The sequence below is a fragment of the Phlebotomus papatasi genome, chromosome 2 (genome assembly GCF_024763615.1).
Source record: "Phlebotomus papatasi isolate M1 chromosome 2, Ppap_2.1, whole genome shotgun sequence".
NCBI lineage: Eukaryota > Metazoa > Arthropoda > Insecta > Diptera > Psychodidae > Phlebotomus > Phlebotomus papatasi.
Genome location: NC_077223.1, coordinates 73,906,051 through 73,931,389, shown reverse-complemented (window position 1 = coordinate 73,931,389; position 25,339 = coordinate 73,906,051). Strand labels below are relative to the sequence as shown.

The 25,339-nt window shown below is 32.1% G+C and overlaps 1 protein-coding gene across 2 annotated transcripts in view; it reads left to right on the top strand.

Moving 5' to 3' along the window:
* Nucleotides 1-25,339, top strand: part of LOC129804301 (uncharacterized) — a 267,476-nt gene that overhangs the window by 49,982 nt on the left and 192,155 nt on the right. The gene's annotated exons all lie outside the window — the stretch shown is intronic.

The window sequence follows — 25,339 nt, the reverse complement described above, 5'->3', positions numbered from 1 at the left end:
AAGTGACTGTATATTCATCTATATGTTTTATGTTGACTATTTTAAAAATGTCTGTTTATGTACAATATGGAATGGGAAAAGAGATTTTTAGTGAGAAGAAAAGTGCATAATATTAATTCTTAACCTAAAGACCTGGAAAGGTTGGTGCTGAGAGAAATGAGTTCGATACAATTTATGCTGCTTTGCTTACGACAATGGATATGCCAATATGCAGTTGAGAGCCCTAAGTGAGTATGCACTAAGGTGAAAGTGCCTAGAACAAGATAATCGTGCTCTTCTCAAGACATTCGAAGGAGTCATCGTTTTGCTACTCTGTGGTGCGCAGAGTTTGAATTTTCAATAACTTCCTGAGTTGAATTTGCCATTGCACGAAGTCTCTTTGGGAGATTTGCAATCATCTTATATGCTGGGATATTGCACAGTGGCCAGCAGCAAATTCAATCAGAATCACCGAAATTGTGTGTACAACATACCAAAAAGAAAAATAATAATGCCACTACATAAAAGATTGACCACATCGTTCTGCAACATTATCATTAAATAATCTACCAGGGACAATCTTTGGTTCGCGACTTTTCTGAACATATGGTGTGGTCTTTATGGTGATTCCATCGGACCATTTATCTCTCTTTCACTCTTTCACCCAACTCATGATACAGTAGGTTTAATTAAAAGTCCACCGAAGTCGTGATTATCAAAACGATACCAATGCATCATTTGGCTCCGTGCGAGACCTACAACCGAATAAACACATGATGCATAAACAGATTTATATTGATCGATAGCCATAATTTCCCGGAGATGCTTTATTAACCAAAAGAATCTGCACTCCCTAAGATTTTACTTGAAAATTTTCTCTGCCATAAAATTTTGTCGTTTCCGGCTAATTCAACAAATTTTAAATATTAATAAAAATCATCTTGTTTTCTCTCACAGTCAAATGTGAGAAATATACTCTTCAAATTGCCGCCAACATGGGAAAAGGCAAAACACGATTCTAACTCTGTCTTCGTATGCAAACACTCATTTTATTTTCATGTCGTTCAACTAGATACCACAATTACAATTTAACGTGATATCTCTTGAATTTATAATACGTTTGATCACAAATTTTCAATAAACATATGTTAATTTAATGAATTCAAATATATACTTTGAAAGATATTTGTTGTAATAACAAATTTGCACTTCTAACACAATGTTGGGTATATTGGGATTTTGCTTTCGTACATTTGTTTTCAAATGGTATTGCATAATTTACCTATACTCAATAATAATATGAATAATTTTGATAGCATTACCGTGTTTTCCTAAGCAAAAGTTCACACATAATTTTTCGTTACTTTCAAAGTTATGTAAATTTTTAAGTAAGGATCTTATTTTACTCTCTTAACTCATTTCCTGTATTTATTGTAAAATGTAGTAACATTTCTATTGCTGCTGTTTTAGAATTCTTTAATTAATTAGTTAATTTTTTTTATTTTAAGTGGTTTAATTTCGAAATATTTCAAGTATTATTGACGAAACTAAATGAGCAATTAAAATTTAAACATGGTCAGTAAAGTATCAAAATTTATTTAAAAAAAAACATAATTATTACATAAATGCGTCTAAATTAAAAACATCTAAAATGTTTCTATACAAAACAAAAAAAGTTTATTTTCTTCTGTTAAAATTTATATGATGATTTTACTGGTCTTAAAGCCTTAAAGTACTGGTCAAAATTATTTGTTTTACTGCTTACTTGTACATTGTCATTTTTATCTGCGTTGCATAAAAAAAAGATTATAATTTTATAACAAGTATTATAAAGAGCGTGGTTTATTTTTCAATAAGAGGAATCTCAGGGGGTCCTGGGGATTATGTATATTTTCAGGTTCGAAAAATAAACTGAACGAAGTAAATGTGCTAATTCAAAACCATTCCCAGACGCTTTAATTTTGATAGAAGATTCAAACCTTAAATTCATTTTTTTCTGAAGAGAATTACATAATTTGCTCTTTGACTCTTCTAGAATGCTGATGTTTAGTGAAAATTCTTTAAATATAATTTGAAAACTTCTTAATTATAAGAAAAATACACGAGTGCAAAATGCTTCTATTGGAAACAAATAAATCCAAATGGGGAAACGGGAAATTTTCTAATTGGAGACAAACAGTGTAATTGAAACCGCGACGAAAGGCTTCCAATTCCAAAACCTTGTTGAGTTGCTCTTGAGTGTAGGATTTGTACTTATTCCTGGTCTTTTCTCCTTTCCCATCTAATACAATAAGAAAATCTCTCCATAAAATAATATTTCCGGTGTTTCCAATATATGTATTTGCAGACACTTCAGAAAAACCCTTTTTATTCACGGAATAAGTAATTATTTCATTTGAAAACTTCACGTATCGTTAATAATAAAGATTAACACTTAATTTAACTAAAATTAGCCAGAAATATGACATAAATGTTAAACAAAACGAATAAATAACAGTCAGATTATTGTATTTTTCATTGGATAACATGGTCGATCGATGAAAAAATCGATGGTGAAAAGGTACACTTTTCATTTTTCTGAAAAAATAACAAATTAAAATTTGTGAATATGAATGGATTTTCGCTTTATTTGGAGCAAAATTAACTAAAGAATGAAACTGTGGTATGGAAAATATATAAATATAATAATATAGTAATGTATTTATTATGAAAACAATGACGTTTCCATTTGGAGTGGCGAAAAATTTCCATTTGGAGCAGGTTTTGAATTAGCTTAATTTACCTTAAGTATATTCTAAAGAAGTATATTAAATGGAATATAATTATTTAAAAAAAAAGTGAAGAATAATATTAAAAGTTTACAAAATTTTCTGGCTCAGTAACTTAAAATTGTAAATTTCATTTGCCAAAGTTTAAGAAAATAAGAACCGTTTCTTTGCATAAAGAACTTTCTTGTGAAACGTCAAAAAGGAATTCTTATGTCCTTTAGGCATTATACATAAATTCTGAGGCTCATCACACCTTGTGTCAGCATTAAACAGAAAAATATATTTATCTCAGAGTGGTCATTCATCTGGATGGGCGTTTGGTGCAATTTTGAATTCATGCAGAAATAAGAAAGAACTCTCACACAACAGAGGCATATTTGGTATATTATTTGATGCCCTGAAGGATCTCAATAAATTAGCGATTTTAATTTCTCCACGTCTGAGATGATAAATCAAACAACAATCACAAAGTGTGTGAAAATAAATCAAGTAAATTAGAGACTCGCAAGAGCGCACACTCACTGAGTGAGATTAATCTTTAATATTTGGTTTAATAAATAATTAGAGAATAAGTTGTAAATAAATGCATACGTATTTGTTAAATTTATTGAGAATTTATTGAAATGTGGTGAATTTTTTATAAATTGAGACTCCAATTAAAAAAAAATGCCACACATAAAGGTTCAATTAATTTTATTGAAACAATTTGTGAAGCCAAAGAAAAGTGTTATTGAATAATCAGAGAGAGAAATTCAGTTAAGAAAAGTTAAATTCCCAAGTACAATTCCTTTCATGTTAACTGTGAGAGTATATGGAACATTTCGAGTGCCTTCAATGGGAATAATTGTGTAATCTCAAAATCTCACCACATACAAAACTTTGTTCCTTATTGCAAATTTCTACGAGATTCAATTGCATAGAAAAACTTCTTCTCAGGTTTTTTTTTCGGCGATTAACAATCAAGGGGAATTTTTATTGTCCATCCAGAAGAGAGTAGATACTGAATGGATTGTGTTTGTTTGGAGAAATTGTAAACATATGTTTTTAGATCAATAGCATTATGCCCTACTATGTGACTCTCATCGATTAATACTATTTAGCTTTTACACTATTGTACATGCGACAAGAATCAAAATAAGTTGGCATTTTTCTTTTGCGTGGGAGAAAGCTCTTTACAAAGAAATCCAGTCCATATGCTCATATTAGTTACTCGAACTCCCAGCATAATATCTATTATCGCTCGATTCTTTCATTCCCCAAAATTTCCATTTTCTACCCCCCTCTGGTAAAAAAAAATCATCAAATTGATTCTTTTGCAGAAAAATTGATCAAATTAACATGTTGTATTATGATAAATGTGCATTCAGAGTTCGAAATTTGATCCATCCTTTCAAAAGGATCAAATTTGGATCAATTTGATCCTTTTATTTTTACCAGTGCCTGGGAACCACTTTTCTCAGCCTATCTTTCCATTTCAGATGGTTTCTGAAAAATAACGTCATGCTGCTCGTATGTCCGTTGATCCGCCTGTCTGTTCGGCTGTTATCAGACCTAGAAGCCAAACGATTAGAGACAAAGACTTGGATTTTTTAGGGCCTTCATAACTCAACTTAAGAACTGCTAAATGTTTGGATATGTTTAGAAATTACTTAGACACACATTTCGTTCATTTCATTACAGTTAAATCATTCCTAATAACGCTTTTCAAGGTTAAGGGTTTAGTTTGCTCTATAATTTCGCACCTGAATGGGATCATGTTTGGGTTCGTTTGGAATTCATGACAAGATAACCGATTCCAATCGGTTATAAATTGGTAATGAAACTGGTTATGAATAAGAAAATGTTACATCATGCGAACGTATAACCTTTTTTTAATGCTAGTAAGGGAAGGTTTTGCACCTTCGTAATGTTGCAGCTTCGTAAAAGTTGATTTTTTCCAAGTTACTAAATGAATTTCATCCATGGACATATAATCTAAAAGCTAGTTCTACATCTCACATTTCCTGACAAACATGGAAGCCTAGGCCTTTTTTTCTGGGTCCAAAAGGCAAAAATAAAAAATGGGCCTAAAATCGTAATTCTGATGTGTAATATATTATGCATTTTTGCAGACTGCAAGTGTATTTTCGGAAAAGTAACTATTCCAAGTTATAGAGGGTTTATTAGGGTTAATATTTAGCGTGAAAATATTTTGCTTGAAAAGGGTTGTTTTAGTGGATGGGGGAAAATTCATAAAAATTACCACCCTTGAAGCTCAGGAAAATTGAATTTTGCAGATTCGTAAAAACATCTGTCAAAATTACTGACCACCGAATTTGAGAATTCCTCACTGTTTTGGGGCACATTGTGCATGCCGCTCGGGATATTTGACTCATCAGAGATTCCACTGAATAAAATCATAAGAAAATTGGGATATTAAACAATTTTCACTAAAATCTCGAAGGAAAACACGTACTTCCCCATCAAAATGAGACTTTATCAGATGTTTTTATTTCACTTCTGTCAAATTAAACGTTAAGCATGAATCTGCTTATGGTAGGTCTGATTCTTTCATTGCCCATGCGGTGCGTTTTGAGAATTTTTCATCCAATTTGATTTGTTTTGTAGCGGAATTTTTCACATTTTACTTTAAATTAATCACTAGTAATTCTAAAAATCACTGATGTTCAAAAAATGTTCTGTAAGACAGATTCGAGACGTTAGATAAAGAACAAGGATTACAATAGGTGTGATTACTACTTTCTGATTTGTGCAGTGATGAAACTAGACTGTTTATGGCCGATGTGATTCTTTAATTGCCACTTCGATGTATTTTGAGTATTTCTCATTCAATTTTCCTTCTTTTAAAGTGGAACTTCCCAGATTTCACTTTAGATTGGTGGCTGGTCATTTTTGAAATCAGTTATGTTCGAAATATGTTCTGTAAGACCAATTGAAGGTGTTAGAGAAAATCTGCATTAATAGCCTTAAGTAAATCATCATGTACAAGATATGAATATTTAAAAACTTCGATATTTTAACTTGAGGTTAAAATCGTTATTATTTTTTTATTATAAGACTTTTCGCAAATTATTAGGAGTGATTATGAGAGAATCATACCTAACCAAGCTCTTCACTGACTATCAGAATGCAGGTAAAAATGGTTTTCCGAGTGTCAAAAAACATGTGTTAGAAAAATAGCTTAAAATTGATTTTCAATGCGTGATACCTCCTACAAATGGTGAAAACAAGTAGATATGAAAGTTCCATCTAAGTAGTGATGCCCAAATTTTTGTATCCGGTGTAATGTTTTCGGGGAAAATAAGGCCTACAGAGGTGGGAAAAAGTGGTACGAAGCTGAGTTAATCAGGGCACCTTCGTAAAAAATACCGCTACATTTTCATTTTCCTGTAGAGGAAAATCCAAGGACTTCCAGTATTTTTGTGAGGCAGAATGAACCCAATAAGTAAGAGATTTTTTTTGATATAGTGATATAATTGATTCGGTGTGTGTGGCATTCAGTAAAAAATCTTAAATCTTAGACTCCTTTTCGAGTACTTATTTCAGGGGTTCATGTTTTTTTTTTAAATTTATTAACGTCCAGTGAAACAAATAGGGGAAAGTACTCTCCCTTCGAACGTTCATGCCTTCGAATAATGTGAATTTCATTTATTTTCTCTGAGAGAATTACACTAAATTATCACGAAAGTATCAATAATTGATGATAAGCAAACTAATATTTAATAAAAATGTGCAAGTCTCTTAACACTAAACCTACCGACCATTTTTCTTCGTTTTTTGGTCAAATGACAAACCACAATAATAATAATATTAACACAATAGTAATTCATATTATATTAAAAATTAGTGACCTTAGCATTAAGTAAATCGTTATGTAGAAGGTATGAATTTTTCAATAACTTCGATCTTTTGACTTGAGGTTTAAATTGTTATTATTTTTTTTATTATAAGACTTTTTCACAAATTATTTATTTATTAAGTATGGTTAGATTTTGACTAGGTGTAGGTCTACTTGATACACTTGGTCTGGACAACTCTGTAATGTTACTACTTAGCCATATGTTCCCGTGTTTGTGATCTGTCCGTGATGATCGCATCCGAATGTTCAGAATACAATTCTCGCGGTAAGATTGCAAAGAGCCAACATAGCACGGTTGTAGGAAATCAGTGATGGAGCAGGAGGATGTGAACATGATCCGCAATTAATTCCTAATTAATAAACACAACGCAGAGGAACAACGCACAATTGCCATCGGCGTGTCTTCATCACCATATAAACCGTGTTCACATTTAATTACTGGACCGCTATATTAATTTCACATGAAGCCAATACTATTTTCACGACCAATATAGTGCCCATCTCATTCCACCAGGTATAATATTTGTAATACTCCACACTGTGTGAAGAATCTCTGTGAAAACCATTAAGTCGAACACTGTGGGCCTTCGAGCAATATTTTGACAAATTTATTGATTGCTTATAATCGAATCTGACACACAACTCCATTTCATACCACATTCTTCAACTCGCGGGTGGAAACTTTTGTGCGAGATCATGCGCTATATGAGAAGAAATCTCTATCCAATTTTCCCATCATATCAAATTATACGTGCTTTCTTTCAATTACACATATCAATATGTATTTCATGAGAGTCTGTCATGTGAAGAGAAAAAATATCATAAATCTTATTTAGTGGATTAATTGAAAACAGATAAATTAAGTGGAGCGCACAAAATCAACACAAAACATCCAATTTATTGGCAATGTTGCAAAAAGAAATTCTCCGTGTGAAATCATTTAGCGATTTGGCACATTCACAAAATTTGAAATATACAATCAATTTTGCTAGATCATTTACATAACTTTCAATGTCAATTTAGGAGAAGTTTCTACTGTAATATAATAAATTATGCAAAAATATTCAGACAATATTTCAACAGATCATCAAATTAGAATTTACAAGACTTTGGTATGTTGACCACTGAATGTTTCTTCAATTCATGTCTACACTCAAAACTTTCGATGACTGAATTTTGCAGTGGAATATTGTACATAATGTCTATCATATCTATATTTTGAATTTACATAACGGATTTGCAAGATTTTCGTAATTGTCTATAGCAAGTTTATCCGAAAAGACCTTATACCAGATTTTAATGTAGTTATACAACATTTTCCTAAACTCTTAAAAAATAGGCAAATTGGTAAGCCTTTAGGAACTTGATGAATCTATGGAGAAAAGCTTAAAACCAAAGATTTCTTACTGATAACTCTTGGAAAGATCATAAAGCCTGAAGGGAAATACTCTAATCTTCTCAAGCGGCAGATGAAAATCATCATGTGAAAAATTCCATTGCGGAAATTGCTTATTCATACAATTTTGCCCATATTCTTCAAAAGGTATTATAAAATCTGGAAAATATCTAGGTATCACATAAATCCGTGACCTGCATCCTCCATAAATACAATAAATTAAAAAAAAAAACATTCTCTGACAGTCTGCAAATTTCCAGTACCAAAATCATATTCGATGAGACCGTATCAAAGTGTCGATGATTTATTGACTGAAAATTCTGCACGTCTAATGAGTTGTTTGGAAACTCATTAATATATCCGACACGTGATTGGGCTTGAGTGTGTCCAATGGAACTAAAAAGTCGTTGATTGAAATGGGCAAAAATCAAATCGGAAGTCGGAAGAGATCAACACACATTTAGTATTGCGTCTTGACATGGGTTGATACATGCAAGAGGCACTTAAAATATTATATACATGAGACGCGAATAAAATGTGGGAGACTGTCACTTTGCATAACAAGGCATAATAAATTAATAATGCTTGAATGTTAATAAAAAGATTTACCACACTCGCTAATGGCATTTAATGAGTGTTGCATAGATATATTAGGGTAGAGTAAAATGTGCTGTACGTTTCACTCATATGGTTTAGAGAAATATTAACAATAAATTCCCTAATATATCGAGTGATTTGTTTAATTTTCGTGAATTTCATTCAATTTAGCTGAGCTTTTCGAATAAAAACTTAAGTATTTAATATTGACAGCAGTTGCCAACGCAATTTTCCAAAGAAAAAAGAATGATAAGCTGAGATAAACTTATGGTAGCTAAGCTTCTTTACAGGCGACCTCTAAATGCGTGCAAATCGGAGAACTATAGCTTTCCTGATATGGGTTCAGGGCCGTAGCTAGAGTTGAATTTAAGGTAGGGCATCAGTAGTTAAAGATAGGGCATAATTCAAAATTTTTGATTAATCTATTTTGGTTAGTCGATTTTCGTCCATTTTACTTGAATGTAAGTGAATGAGGTTAAACAAAAAAAAATCAAAAAGACAAATTAAAAAAATATATTCTAATTCTTCGATACATTATAGGGGAAAGTGACCATGCTTGATACTGTAAAATGATGTCCAAGGTTTGTGATTATTTTCTGATGACCACACAAACCGAAGCGATTCTTCCACTATGATAAAAAAATGTCTCACTTATTAGGTTCATAATCCCACCTCAAATAGTTCCTGAAAAACCTTAGATTTTCCTCAAGAAGAAAATGGAAATTCAGTGGCGATTTTTATAAAAGTTGGGTCCGGGGCCTTCCTGTATAATAATTGACTCGACAATTCGGAGGCCCATTTTCACTGTAAAAATTTCACCGGATACAAAAAATTGCACATCAATATTTAGACGAAACTCTAATCTATCTGCTTAAATCGTTTGTACGACTGGTTATTAGTTTTAAAATCACTTTTATGTAATTTTTTCTAAGCCATGTTTTTATGAGATTAGGGCACTAGCGTAAACCATTTTTTCACTTTGAGTCCAAGAAAATGTCACTTTGCAACCTTAAAATTCAGGCAACAGGGTTGAATGCTATGTCAATTGTCGATAAAATTGGAAGATTACAATAGGTGTAATTATGAAAGAATCACATCTAATGATAGAGTTACCACTTTTAAATTGTCATTCATGGACCCTTCTTAAAATATAGGATGGAAACAGGTAGAATTTATGAATTTTTCACCTCCCACAAAAACAGTGTCCCCAAGTAAAAATATTTTTACATAAATATTAATACTGATGAACCCTCTATGTGCCTATGATAGTATTTTTCCTGAACAGCGACATTAATTAAGAAAAAACTTATGAAATATCATGTATTGATATTACAGTTTTGGACCTATTTTTGATTTTTGCTTCCTGAAACTAGGAAAAAAGAGCTCGGTTCTTAATTTTTTCAGGAAGTGTGAGACTTAGGACCAGCTATTAAAATATATTGCTAAGAGTCACAACTATTGATTAACGCAAGAAAAAAATAGTTATTATCAAGCTTGGATCGTATCAAGCATGGTCACTTTCCCCTACATACGGGGTTACGTGGATCAAAATTGACAAAATTGATAACAAATTTTGTTCTAATTTCTTTTCAATATAATAAAAAAATATAATTAATTAAAGCTCTTAGGCATATGAAAGTACAACATTCAAACTGTATTTCTTGAAATTTTAATTTTAAAATTTATCTTGTGGAACTTGATTTTTGGAGACATTTTTGGAGACATTTTTGAAAAAAAAAACATACTTTCCGGTAGACAAGTTTTCTTGGATTTGGTTCATCTGGAAACCAAAAACCAAATATTTCCTGCTACCTGATGAGTTAAACTAGTCTTTGAACGAAGGAATTTGTAAAAAATGAAATTTGAGTTTTTAAGAAAATTTCATACACAAAAATACCACTCTTGACGTGTTTTACACTATGTTTCGTCTTGTAGAATGTACAATACGTTTTGATCAAGTGAACATAAAATCTTTCCTTCAAGGATTACTTTCATTTATCAACTAACAGGAAATATTTGTTTTTTGGACTTTTGATGGACCAATTTCGACAAAACTTCTTCACCGAAAAGTATGTCTTTTTAAAAAAAAAAAGAAAATCTGCAAAAATAAGGTTGCAATGACTAAATTTTTAAAAATTTGAAATGAAAAATTTAGAAAAGGGACAGATAATCCTAACCGGCTTATGTAGGTGAGATTCTTAACGTGAGCTAACTCGGAGTGCATGCAAATTCGATTTAGAGCTGAAGTTGGGAGACGCCATTCAGTTATCTTGAATCAAATTCGTGAAATTATGCAAATTTTGTATTTAAACCAAAATATCAAGGATTTGGATGAACTGGCAGAAAAGTGATATATGGGTGAAATGTAGACCAGAATGTTCTCTATAATTTTCCCATAGAACATGATCTCATCGATTACTCAGAAGCCAAGATAATCGAGGTTTTTTGTTTCTTAACTCGTTTTTTCATCCAGAGTGCCCCAAGTAGTCATTTGTTGAGCTTCAACTATTTCAAAGAATTGTTGTATTTTGTGGGACTTTCCATTTAAAACCCTATTTTAAGTGTCTTGGTGGAGTAGAGGCAGTCAAATTGGCATCTGAGTGATTTCAAAGCGTTATTATGGGAAAAATCATTTTTTTCACACTTAAACGGCAAAATCGGAGTGATAGCGTAGTCTGAGCGGAAAATGATGTATGGACGAAATGTAGAGACAAATGTGTTCTACAATTGTGTCGAAGTAATCATCAAAATCGGTTTAGCGACAGTCGAGATAATTGAGGTTATGTGATATTGAAATTGGTTTTTCGACTGTGGCGCCCCTGGTGTTGATCCCACGAAGTTCAAACATTCTAAAAAGTTGTAGCATTTGGTGAGATCTTTCGTTTAAGCCCTCATTCATCAAAATCGGTCAAGTAGAACCGGAGATATGATTTTTTGAATTTCGTGAACTTTGACCCCTCATATCTCCGGTTCTATTGAAACCACAGCGCGCTTACGCACCATTTTGGAAACGTCCTAGACTGGACTACAACATACTAAAATTTCATTAACTTGCACAATGCCGTTTTTGAGAAAAGTGACTTTGAATTTCGATGAATTTTGACGCTATCACAGCGCCACCTGTGGTGACTTTTTGAACTTCCATCTGAAAGTGCTCATCGAGACGAAACCAAAAAGGTAAAATTTAGGTCGCTATGTTAATTAGAACCGGAGATAGAGGCCGGTCAATGTTCGAACTTTGACCCCTTATAGCTCGGGTCAGGGGTTATGGATCGACTTAAGGTTTTTTTTGTTTGATAGGTATAATCAACGGCTACAACATACTAAAATTTCAGGCCGATGCACAATGGAATTTTTGAGTTATTTAACTTATAAGATTTAAAAATTTTCTTTTTAATAATAGCGCCCCTAGCGGTGGTTTTATGAACTTGCGATGTTAGAAGGGGAAGTGGCATTTCACGAGAGCTTTCCAAAAAGCCCTCACTTTTTAAATTCTGACAATTAGAACCGGAGTTATGGCCATTTTAAGAAATTTTTTTTGGACCCTTATAGCTCGGGTCAGGGGGGTCGGGGGACCTTAAGTTTGGTATTGATGGAAAGCTCTAAGGCCCAGCTATAACATACTAAAATTTGAGCCCGCTCGATGCCATAGGGGCGGAGCTATTGAGAAAACAAAAAAAGGGGGGTATTCAAAATGGCGGAAGGAGGGGTGGGGGGTGGGGGGTCAATGCACCAAGTTGCAATTTTCACCCAATATATAACCTTTGCCGAAAACCGCAAGTCGATATCTTTTTTAGTTTAGGAGCTATTAAGCTCCAAAGAGCGGCCGGCCGGCCGGCCGGGAACGTAAAATAGCCACATATATATTCGTGATCAGGAAGTGGCGAAACACATTTTGGCCAAGTTTGAGGTCGATCGGACGACATGAAATTTTGTTAGGATTATAGTAGGTGAGATTGTTAAGAATCTCACCTAATATAGGTTATGTTAATGTTATACTTTTATATGCCTAAGAGCTTAAATTAAATATTTTTTTTAATATGCTAAAAAAATTGAGAAATTATTATATTTTTACAGTCTTCTTGATCCACATAATCTCTTAAGTATCTTGAGAATGCGTAAATGAGAAAGAAATATATTGAGTTTTTTATGTAAGAAATGTAAGAATCTTTACGCTCGTATTGCACAGATTACGTTATTTCGTATTGCATTGAAAAACGTTATTTCATTTAATTAATATCAAATAATTGCAATGCCAAATTGATATATAATATAAATATTTTATTTTATTTTATTTTTTTAAGTTTGAGAAAATATTTAAATTATACACAAAATTATCGTTTGACTTTGCATACGATTTTAACAAATTGCATTAAGCACTTCAATCGATAACTCTATGAAATTAGATGTATCAGACCATCAGCGATAAGGAGATTAATTTATTCTCTACTATGTCATACTACGACCAGTCTACTTAGAGCATTATCTTACTTTCTGGTTTTAAGGTAGGGCATTGGAAGTTTTAAGGTAGGGCGTTGCCCCTCAATGCCCCTCCAGCGCTACGGCCCTGTATGGGTTCCCGGGATTCCCCTAAAAAGTTGTAAGAGGTCCCCAACTTTCTTGAAAAATTATATGAGTTTTTAGGGTTTCCGGCAGAATACTGCATGGGTTTCCTAGATCCTTTAATAATTCAGATTCTTGGGGTCCCTGGAAAATTTGTAAGTTCCCTGGATTTCCTGTACGTTCCTCGGATTTCCAGTGGATTCGCAGTGGTTTTCCTGAGTTTTTCAGTCAGATTGGATCATGTTCCCCGAAATAAGTCCCTTTTTGGTGCACAAATCCCAATCGATGGAAATTAATTCACATTTTTATTAAGTTTACTTAGGGGTGCATCAAAGACCTGAAACGGTTTGCTGGTATTATCTCCAACCGTTTGCCCTCTAGCTCTTGTGACGGATGGGCAGAACAGGCGGACAATTAAGAAGATGTCAGTTTTCTGCCATAATTCCTAAATTTAAACTAGAATTTTTATTGTGTCGAAATGGGAAAATCCATTACTTTCCTGCAAAATTTATAATTAAAAAAAAAAGTTTAAAGCTTTCGATATACTACATAAAAACACCTAGAACATGTCAAAGGTTTCAAAATTTGCATTTTTATGTACATTTTACTGCTGAAACCACCTACAGTGCTCATATAGTTTGTCTCTGGAGTAATTGCTTCTATTTATTGACTTACTCAAACCTCTATTGATGAAACCGAGAATAACATCACGTGTTACATAATATTAGACATATTTAACAATAATGCACACTTCTTGTGTATCGAAATAAAATTTATGTGCCATAGCGTCCTTCCTCGTGTTGATTTGAGGGCATCTAATGGTTAGCTGTGGCAAATGCCACGTGACTCTAAATCAAGCGTGTCAACTGTAAAACATCTCATATGGATGTAGCGTGATCCAGCAGCCGACTCCAGGAAGCACGTGATTTCTCTCCTCGTCAATTCACATTATATCCCTTCGAGCTATAACTGTGTTCATTATTGAGGGTTCAATTGGCCGTGAAATTGATTTAAAGTGCAGCATTCACATAAAACAACTAACATACGATAAGCGCCGAATTTTAGATCAAGATTTTGATTTCAATAAACTCAATTTGTCAATGTGTCCTGTTAATTCTAAAATATTGCAATGCTGTACAGTCTTCTTAAGAATTTAAAATAACTCGATATAAAGCGAAAAATAAGTAATTTGGTCAAAATTCAAGAATGTAAAGGAGAACACCTACAGAAGTTGCAATAAGAGCAGCTTCTGCATTGAAAAAAATTCCCATTATTCTCATGAAAAGCAATGCGGACATAAAAACTTAATAAAAAAAAGTCGTATGATCGGATTCAATAATCTGTTTGAAGCCTTAAGTCATTTTCATATAATGGATTGTTGTAAAGCCACATTATAAAATTAGAGACTCAGTGCACTCCTTTTACTCTTGCAGTTTTCTCAAACACATGACTTTCTTCCGAATTGAGAATTTTTATTCTTTTGCACTGAGTTGCAAGTATTATAGATATAGATTACATTTCATTATTTAAAAAATATGGGCCTCAATTCTGAGACTAAGTTTCAAGTTTTCAAGTTTCAAGTTGTCAAATACTTCGAAGATCTTAAAATGTCTTAGAAATGGACCAAGATTTCAAGATTTTCCACATTTAATGATAGACCACTTCTGAAAATCATCTCAATTTCCCTGCAGAATTTGTTATTATCTTACTACAAAAATTAAGAAAAATAGTATTAAACCGTATTAAAACATTAGACTCTCTCAAATTTAGGTATTTTGGGCCGAAATGTCACCCGAATTAAAGAGAAATTCGAGCGTCAAACTCCTTGAAATGCAACGATTTTTTGTTCAACTGCTCTGAAAAAAAGTTTGGTTAAATTTTGTCAAAAGGATGTTATTTACCAATTTGACAAAACTTTTTCTCACATTTTATATGTGAAAACACCCTTTTGACAAACTTTTAACAAAATCCAGTTGCTCGTTAATTTGACAAAACTTTTCCATATTCTGTATAGAAGAACATCCTTTTGACAAACTTGTCTTATTAATTTGACAAAACTTTTTTTTTTCTGAGTGCGTGCACTGCACATATTAAATTTACATACTCATTTATTGTGAATTTCAAAAAAACCCCTTAATAGGGCAAAATCACATCATAACTAAGACAAACCATGGCAAATTTAATGATAATTTCTTCATCCAATAATCGTACAATCTTGAAAAATGTCATCAAATTTTTTTTTCGAACTTAACTGCCGCCCGAATTAAAAAGTAGCCTGATCTTAAAAGAGCCGAATTAGCGAGAGTCTACTGTATATTTCTGAAAAGCTTCCTTCAGTTTTTTCCATCTGAAGGTTATTTCAAGTTTTACTCTACGTTGCCTATTTTTTGAGTTTTGCGAAATACTATACAAGGTTTATTAGATCAATTACTAAACGAAAATAAATCATATTCAAACCGAAAGTAACTTGTGTATTGGTTATCTGTAAATATACAACACAATTCCTAGATAATTATTTGTTTATCCGAATGATATGTATATTCAAGAATCATACATAGGGGATACTGAGGCAGTAGTAAACATGAGGTACGTGTAAACACTTATTTTTATGTCTACACTACTTGGACTTATTATCACTAAACTTACCGCGACCCGGTCAAATTGACCGATTTAAAATTAACACATACATTATCTCTGAAAAAATCGACCAGTTTTAGTGTAAAGTTTTTCCTGTTTTCGTACAGATTTCACGAGATATCTCCAAAACTACATAGGTTGCCATTTTGGGGTTTTCGGTTGCCTTTTCGTTATTAAATTGGCTTTTATTTTGTATTAGTGTTTTTACTAATTCATTCTACAATGACAGGAAACAGCTAATAAACTTAAAAGTTTTTTCGGCACGCTAGAAATATATGGGAAACATAGGAAACGTCATGCCCCTGTTTTAAACGGTACAATGTCCCTATCAAATTTTATGAATTTCTTAAAATATGCATGTAACATATTTTTAAGTGTTCAAATTTTAATTTTTTGCTCTTTTCCAAGACAAATTTGTTGAGAATCCTACCTTAACGCAGTTTGTCATTTTACCGAAAAACGACCAAAAACAGTCGGTAGGTTTAGTGTTAAGATTATTTCTTCAATGGTCAAGGATCCCTATAATGAATTCATATAGGTTTCGTCCTCTGAAGTCTAATATTTAATTCAAAAAATCTCAGTGTTTAAAACTACCCCATGTTTACTATAGCCCCAGTTTCTCATATGGGAAACTACTTCATACTTTCTTAAAACCAAATTTCACTCCCCAAGAAGCAAAATAGCTGCCTTATAGAACCAAGTATTAGACAAGTCTTTTAGTGCACTTTTAAAAGACTTAGAGTGAGAATTTTTTGTTGAAATTCCTATAGAAGCTCTTAAGATCCTTAAGAGTGCGCCACTTTACTTATAGTAATCTCAGTGATGGAACCAAGAGCGTTATAAGCAAATAAAAAGATTTTTGGTTCTATAGTGCCTTACTCAGAGAATTCTACAAGACTATATTAAGAAAAAATTGCTTCTTGGGCACTCTTTAAGATCTCTAAACTGTGATATACATATTTAATTTTTAAACAATTTCTAAATAAATAAAAATAAAGGAGAAATTTATCTACAAAAACTCATTCAATATTCTTATATCAACTCTGTTTAGTGGTGAATAATGTAAAGTTGCAAGACCGCCTGCGAGGAATCAATTCACTGAATTGGTGGATGATTTACTGGAAATGGGTTACAAGCGGGTGGATCCCTTGTATTGAATATAATTAAATTTTATCGAAACATTGATATCGCTTCAACATGTGTTACACTCACATTAAATTGATTTTGGTGTCTTGAACCTTTCCATCAGATAGAGAGAAAGAAAAATTCTCACTCTTTGTGCAGTTTAATGTGATATCTCATGGAATAAATTTTAATAAAAAAAAATATGCAATAACTCTAGTCCTGCCCACTATCAATTAAGATTTCTTAATAAAACTCTTTGCAAAAAAGAAAACGTATGAGGCAGTCCTAGGAGATTGCTTATAGATGGTGATGATCGCGTGAGAATTCGCACAGATGAGAAGATCTCAAGTGAGTAAAATACAAAGAGGATCTCACTGACAGAACGCTTTTATTAAATTGTTAACTTTGCGGTATGAATGTTAAGAAGAAAAAGGGTGAAGGAAGTGTTCACCAGAGAAAATGGCTCAATTTGCGCCTTGAGGGCGAAAAGTGGTGCAGATGAAGTAAAGAAGGGAATTGCATGACAATCAAATGCATCTCACGAATGTTGCAAATGCCCCCCCATGAGTTCATTTAATAGTAATAAATATTTATTATTTTCCAGTTTATTTACATTGATTTTATACACACCTAAAAAGTAGAACGTTATGAATAAACATACATAATCAGAAATATGTATCTTGAACTTTCATCCTCTAGCGAGTAGAATCCATTTTGCAATAAGAAAATTTAGTCATATTTTGATAATTTTCAGTCAGTATAATTTTTTTTGTCTTTTCGTTACTGTGATCTTCGGTACAGTTTTTAAGTTTGGAAAATTTAATGAATTAAAATTTTCTGTTCTTGGCTTTCTCAGAAATTGCTTCGCTTTTTTGTTACTTTTTGCTTTTTACCTTTTGTTACTTTTTACCTCAAGTGGCCATTTTTAATGAAAGGATTTCTGGAGAAAAGAACTTTTGTGAAATTCTAAAATAGATAGCGGATTCGTATTCAAAAAATCCAAATTATTTAGAAAATATTCACCAGTGCATCAATTTTGGAAAGTAAGTAGGTTGTTATATTCTGCAAGGAAAATATTCCAAAAATAGGGCTAAAAATTTCGATATTCTTTATTTTCTAAATTCCTTGTTCGAATTCTAAGAAACTTACGAGATTGAAGAAGGTCTATGGAGGCTATCTATAGAAAAAAGTTTGAGCCGCTATCTTTTTTACCTTGGAAGATATTGAATTTTGAATTTTTCGATTTGTGACTTTTTGCCCCAGTCTCCCCTACTCTACCTAATTTAATTTAGTGTCCTAGACTTATACCGGCTGTATGTAGATCTGAAGTTTATCCAAGAGCCGAGTTCTCGAAGGTCCCAAAATTCAAAATAGTAGCCAATTTTATTGGTTTTTCAGAGCATATAATAATTGATTATTTACCCATAATTTCCAAACCTGAGTCATAATTAAAAAAAGAAGAAAAATCGACTGATAATAAATTAAAAAAGTAAAGCCATGTTGCTAAGCGGGTTAAGCCTTAGGTCTAAAGTCCGTATTAGGCTTATTGCATATCTGAAAATATTAGATATAGCACAATTTCTAGATATTTTTATCCTGAAAAATATTATATTTTCTTAAGTACCGGGCATCTCGGATATTTTGTATATTATGAAGTTTGCTAAACTTTATTAATTTTACAATACGTGAAAAAATTTCGCTTCAGATGTTATAATCTTTGGTATTGAGCGTGAATTGAACCCACAACTGTGACAATCGATCCAACAATCGTGCGTGAAACTGCCCCACCCTGTTCCTACTATTGTCTACCTAGATTGCCAAAGAAAAAATAAAAATTAAATATAAGATTTTAAACAATAATTTCCAATGCAGATAATAATAATAATAAAACATCAATGGACATGCACAAAATCGTTTCGCAGTAAACATCTGCATTCTTACGATCTTTAAGAATAAAAGTAACAATAAACATACATAAGACAGGATGCACACCTAATCAAAATAATTGCCAGCACTTGTTTAAGTTTTTTTCCGCATTTTTGTTAAGTTAATGAAGTGCTAAGTCATTCCCGCTGTTAAATTTAAAATAAAATCAGTTGATTGTAAAACGATATTTTTTTTAGTTAAAAGCCTATAAATGAAATAATCAGTCAATTATATTAAAGATGCAAATGTGAATAGCACCTTGGATCTGTATATCTTTCGTTTTCTGGTCTTTCACATTCACTTTAAATATCCGACCACACCAAAAGGTATCTAATCGACGTATTAATGCGAGAAAAGCTACACGGTGTGGCTACAAGAATAATTTTACCTTTACCGTTTGACCTATTTCCCATCGAGTGAATGTGACAGGGCTATCTTCAGCTCGCGATGGTCAAGCATTTGGAATTCTGGCTAGATCTTTTTTCCACTTTGGCCACTTTAACAGTAGATCAGTAAGCGCAAATTTAAGAAAGAAATATAAAGTAGAAGGTAGAGGAGGACTTTGATCAAGACTTTGATATTTGAAAGAAGAAAAAAAAAACAACCACACACTTGGCGACTACATGGAGAGTGTAGCAGAAATGTTAATTTTCATATGAAATTTATGTGATTAGAGATTTATGGGACGCATCTCTTTATTTATTCAGCACGTTGAACCACCAACCAAAGAGAGAAGAATATTTATGAATTTGATGAAATCACTCGTTTGAATGCACTACAAATACTATTTCTGTATAGTTAAAATGTATAGAAGTTTTATTCGATAAGAAGATAAAAAGAATAGTGTGGAAGTTTATGTATTTGTTGTTTGTGTAGCCAATTGGCAACTTATCCATCGGCGCCTAATATTGACCATATATCATCATTTATAAACTCTTTGGTGAGTTCAACATACAGCATTCTTCTGTCTATCACTTTAGCTATTTCTACTCTAAAATTATCATCTGGCACCGACGAGTGTGAAACGGCCTTAAGGCAATATAAACCGGAAGAAAATTTCAATTTAATCAAAACCGCCGCGTATACAGCTAAAATTATTCGCATTTGGCACCTTTTTTCCTCGCACATTAAATCACGCCCGATTGTTCCAAATGGCAAATTTCTTTGCTGGCATAATCTGCCATTTACTAAATCGGAAATAATTTTGAGATAATTAAATTGTTATAATTAAGATTATTGCTTTCACTTTTATCACGCAGAAATTGTCATTGCAACTTCAAACAATTGAATTCAAAATTTCCTTTTTGATAAATTGAAAATTTTCAACTATACTTATGGGCAAAGACTATTATTTTCATAGTAACTCAATAAGTGCGTTTTATGAATGGGGTATTTCCGTAGGGTTGAGAGGAGTGATGCCAAGAAGAGACTTAAACGATCGAAATTTCTCAAGCCGATGAAAGACGTAGTAAAATTCAATAGATCTTTTGTTGTTACTCTACAAATGTCTATATATGTAAGAACTTAAAGAAACTCGTGCCAGCATTATTCTTTTCACAGATTATGGAGCAATTGAACAAAGTACTTCAGAGAATTACTAATAATCAGACTAGCACTTGAAGTGAATTGGAGTAATTTCAATTGCGGGAATTTACTACCAAACTTTCAGAAAAAGTCGCGCATTGAACTTGTGTGTATCACAAGATTTAGAAATTAGAATTCTTTTTATAAGAATAGTACCTACTCTATTTGCCCTCATTACCACTTTTGTTTAACTGTTCAAAGAATTCCTCAAAATCTAAAGTTCATTTTTCAAAGAGTTTGGCTTTAGAATCCTATAGACCAGAGGTGTGCAAGAAACCGTTGAAACCGAATTAACGTCAAATGAAACATGTACGTCAATGGTCAAAACGCTACTATAACAAACTTATTTTGACGTTAATTCGGTTTCAACGGTTTCTTGCACACCTCTGCTATAGACATATCATTCTAGAAAAATGTTACTATATGAAAAATAGAGCGAAAAGTCAAATTTTAACATATGATTCAAGAAATAATTTACCAAAATTTTCTATTATGCCCCTGTCGTTCGATATTCACCTTCAGAAAAAGAATAGAGTCATCACTTATGGAAGTTATACACTTCTACGGCCTTCAGACCTAGGGCTTAGCCATATGGCTTAACTGCTATAATTTCTTATCACTTATAATTTTTTAGAATAAATTAACTTAAGTAGTTTATTTGCTGTCTTTGTAGGAAATATATTTAATAGCAAAATGTTTTTGGATTTTCCAAAATCAAGAATTAATAGTGTTTATACATACAAAAGTTGCAATATTCTTGAAAATTTTCTAAAAAAGTTTTAAATAACATGTCAAAATTTATAAAAAATAATAAAGATGAGACAAAGTATTTGAATTTTGACTGATTACTTGTAGTTGCAAAGCATAATTTTTTTTTCAAATTTTAACCAGATTTGTTATATAAGTCTTTGAATGCAATTTATTATTTTATAAAAGAAAAACAGATAGAAAACCGTAAAAAGAATAAATGAGTATTGTTGTCATAAATTAACAGATCTGTTCTAAATAACCTATTATTGTTTCTGAAACGCCTCCAATGTCTTTTTTTTCAATGAATATTTTTCGTAGAGACGATACATAATCTAGATTCAGAAATGAAGCACAATCTATATTTGGTTAAATTTGGCCTTTTTGAAAAAGTATTTTAAATTTCGAACTCGGCCGTATCGGTCTTTATCGGTAATGAATCGGTTAAGTACACGTAAATTACCTATCTTTTTTTTTTTAAATATTCTTCTTTCAAATTCATGTTTGAGTCATTTGAGTAATAACGACTTACTCCCGTCCTTACGTTAGTAACCAACATCAAAATATCACCCTCTTCTTTATTTTTTACATTAATTGTAAGTTGGATGTCAATCAGTAAAATGAAAAATATTAAAAGTCATTGAGGAAAGCCAAGGGGTAAGGCTAAAAAATTAAGTATGTTTATAACGAAGAAGGTAATTGAAAAACCCAAAGTCGTTATCTCTAGATGCTTAACCTAGGTCGATAACACAGAGTTGACAAATGGGTAAATATTACTGATAAATATGTCATATTGTACTGCAAATTTTTTATAATCATAAAATTGTAATACTAAAATATGACGGCTTGGATTGGTAAGAGGAGGTATCGAAAAATTGTAGGATTACATATTTTTATCGATCATTTTTTCAGTTTAAAAATAATAAAAGAGTAAAGTGAATATTTTACAAAAAAGTTTGCTGGTGTTCTTAGCAAAAATAAGAATTTATTTTACTCACATAAATCATTCATCTAAATCCACCTATAAGTATTATTGCATGTGTGATCAAACAAATATAGTAAATTTACGTCTCTTTTCATCCCACCCGGATAATCCTGATTTTATTTATGGTGTTTATTCGCGCACTATACATGTTAAATTGAAGGGAATATTCAATCCTTCAGTAAATGAGTTTGAGCACTGTTGAGGGTATACCAAATTATTATTTTTTTTTCGTATTTACTTTTTCATTGTGGTTTTTTTTTATTCTCCCTTTCTATTTACACATTTGAACCATATTTTTTCCAAGTCTTTTTCTGCTCTGTTCTCCACGGGGTTTCCATAAAGGCACACCACATCATATTTTTCTCGGTCTTATAAAAATTGAACAGGGGGAATCAATAGGTTGTGTGGACCACCAACAAATTTCGGAGACAAACAATCCCTTTCCGGATAGCGCATCATCAAACGCTGTCATTGAAACTGAAGGGTCTTCCTGCAGAAAAAAATTATAAAAGGGGCCACAGTGAAAAGTTGAGACATTTCGGAAGGTGTGTAAAAGAGAAACTCAGAGAGAAAATTGTCATCTAGCCATTTTACGTGTAATCACTTAATCACCATTTAAATCTTCATTCAATAGTGATGTACAAGACTTTGGATTCACATCCTTTCCATGAAAGTCGGCAAGTCACTCAATAAATCTCACTTGTTGTGATAAAAGAGATAAAAGTGCATAGGCTTTACAATCGAAACGAATTCTAAAAGCATTATATGGGAATTTGGGGTGTGAAGGGAATGAATTATAAATCACATACCCTCTTTAAAGTTGTCGTATTTATATCTAATTTCATTAGAACATTAGTCCATCTTAGAGGGTGGCCTAAATACTTGAAAATATTTAGAGAAGCATCTTAAATACCTTTTATAGTAAAATAAATTGAAATACAAACAAGACAAATTGTATAACAAGTCTTAATTTGTTTTTTTTTCACTTTTTTCTATATTCTAATTCAAAAAGAAAACATTCATGTTTGATATTAATTGTAATTTCAATATATTAATATTTATCTAATTAATCGAATGAAACGAAATCTTTTTTCACCGGATGTATGTTTTTCAATCTTGTAATTCTTTTCGGGTTATTAATCAAAGAAAATATAATCTCATTGACTACTCAGAATATAAGTTGAACAACTCGATTTTTTACAAAAATTGTTTTATTCGCTTTTTGGATACTTCTCTATGCCCTCTACCTTCCCTGTGAAAATTATACTTGAAAGATAATTATTTTCAAAGTTATAGAGATTTTAAATCTCAAAAATCCTAATCCTAATACTCTGCATGTAAAAATCTCAGCTTCAAATTGCTCTCATGTAGGGTAAGAGCTCATAATTTTGACCAGTTTCTAAATTTGGACACTTTGAGGATAAAATTGGACACTATAAATAAATTGATTAAAATTATGTATTTTTATTCCAATATTTGATGAATAATGAATTCTATCTTAATATTTGTTCTCTTTGTAAGATTTAACACTAAATACGTTAAATTTTGAATATGATTTGAGTTAAAATTGCTTTGTTGGAAATTCAGTGTGACCAATTGCTTATGAGAAATATGACAGAACTTCCTGTTTACTTCAGTTTTATTTAGTTGTGATGAAGTATTAACAATGTTTCTTCGCCTTTTCGAGTGATATTATTAAATATTCATTGAATATTGTGTTGATTAACATAAATGGTGATTTTTACATTTGACCTGAAGTGAGATTTGCCTTGTGAATTACGTTTTTCGTGTGAAAAATGGGCAATTTTCTCAGAGGTTCACCAGTGAGGTGATAATCCTTATTTTGGACGGGTGTTTTTCTCACGAAATTTCGTGAAGTTTTAGCTTTTGTGATGACTAGGTTGTATAAATGCCTGAAGAAACAAAGAACGAACGAGGTGTAGTGATAAAAGCCTTGAAAGGCTCCCGGAAAGGCCAGGGAGTGCACAAATCCGAGCGTACTTGGATTACCGAAGTCAACTCATTTTATTGAATGATATGGAAAGTTTCCGGGCTTCTTGTGACATTCTACGGTTCCCTTACATGAAAAGGAAGAGGACTTGGTAAAATTGGTTCATAAAATGAAGAACAATGGGCACCTTATTGAGGCAGATTAGCTGTCCAAATTTACAGCCAAGTTGTCCAAATTTATAGCCAAGGTGTCCGAAATTCGAGTCAAATTCACCTCTACATATCAATTGATTTTTAAGCGTATTGAGACTAATTTTAGTAAAAATAAAGACAATAAACCCTTGTCAAATTTCTAAGCAACCCTTCTGAAAAGAGAGTAACAAAAACAGTCAATTAGTATTGAAAATATCGCACTTCAAACTTGGAGCATAGATGCTTATATGCAGACTTATAGATGGCAAATTTCATGAAATTTCACGTTCTTCCGCCTATTGTAGATGGAGACTACGGTGAAATTTCATGAAATCTGCAGACTGTACAAAATTATGAGCCCTTATAATCATGGAAAGCATGGTTTGTTCGAAAGGCCTTAGACTCCCGGACAAATTTGAAGTTAGGTCCCATAAGTTATGAGGCGGTTACCACGTTATAGGTATCATGCCTTTCAAATAATAAATACGTGTGATTAGAAGGAACCACACCTAAAAATATGTAGAACTTCACTTTAAAGTCTAATTATTAGAAATAGTATGATATGTAGTGTGAGGGCACTGATTAATATTTCCTTTTAATAAATAAGCATATTTGTTATTTAATATGCATTACATGTGAAGTCACGGATACTGTCCCAGCCTCTTGCAAGTGTTGTAAAAAGTTTTCTTCCTGGGGTTAAACTAATACAGTGAGTGCTAATAAACATTTCTTTATACTAAACGAAGGAATGTAGACTTTAATAGTAAGTTCCGGTCCAATCTCTCTACCACCTTCTCGTAGAGGTAATTGTTAATATGATTTTTTTTTTAAATTATTCAATAATATTTTTTTTAATATCAGAGATATTTTTTTTACATTATAAATATTTGTCTTAAAATTAAAAAGATGTTCACAGAAAAAATGACTGTGAAAATTTCAGTAATTTGAATAATGAGAAATTGGTTAAAACTGACCTGAAATTAAAAACAAAGAAAGATAGTTGAGTTCATAAAGATGTTGTACAAAAAACT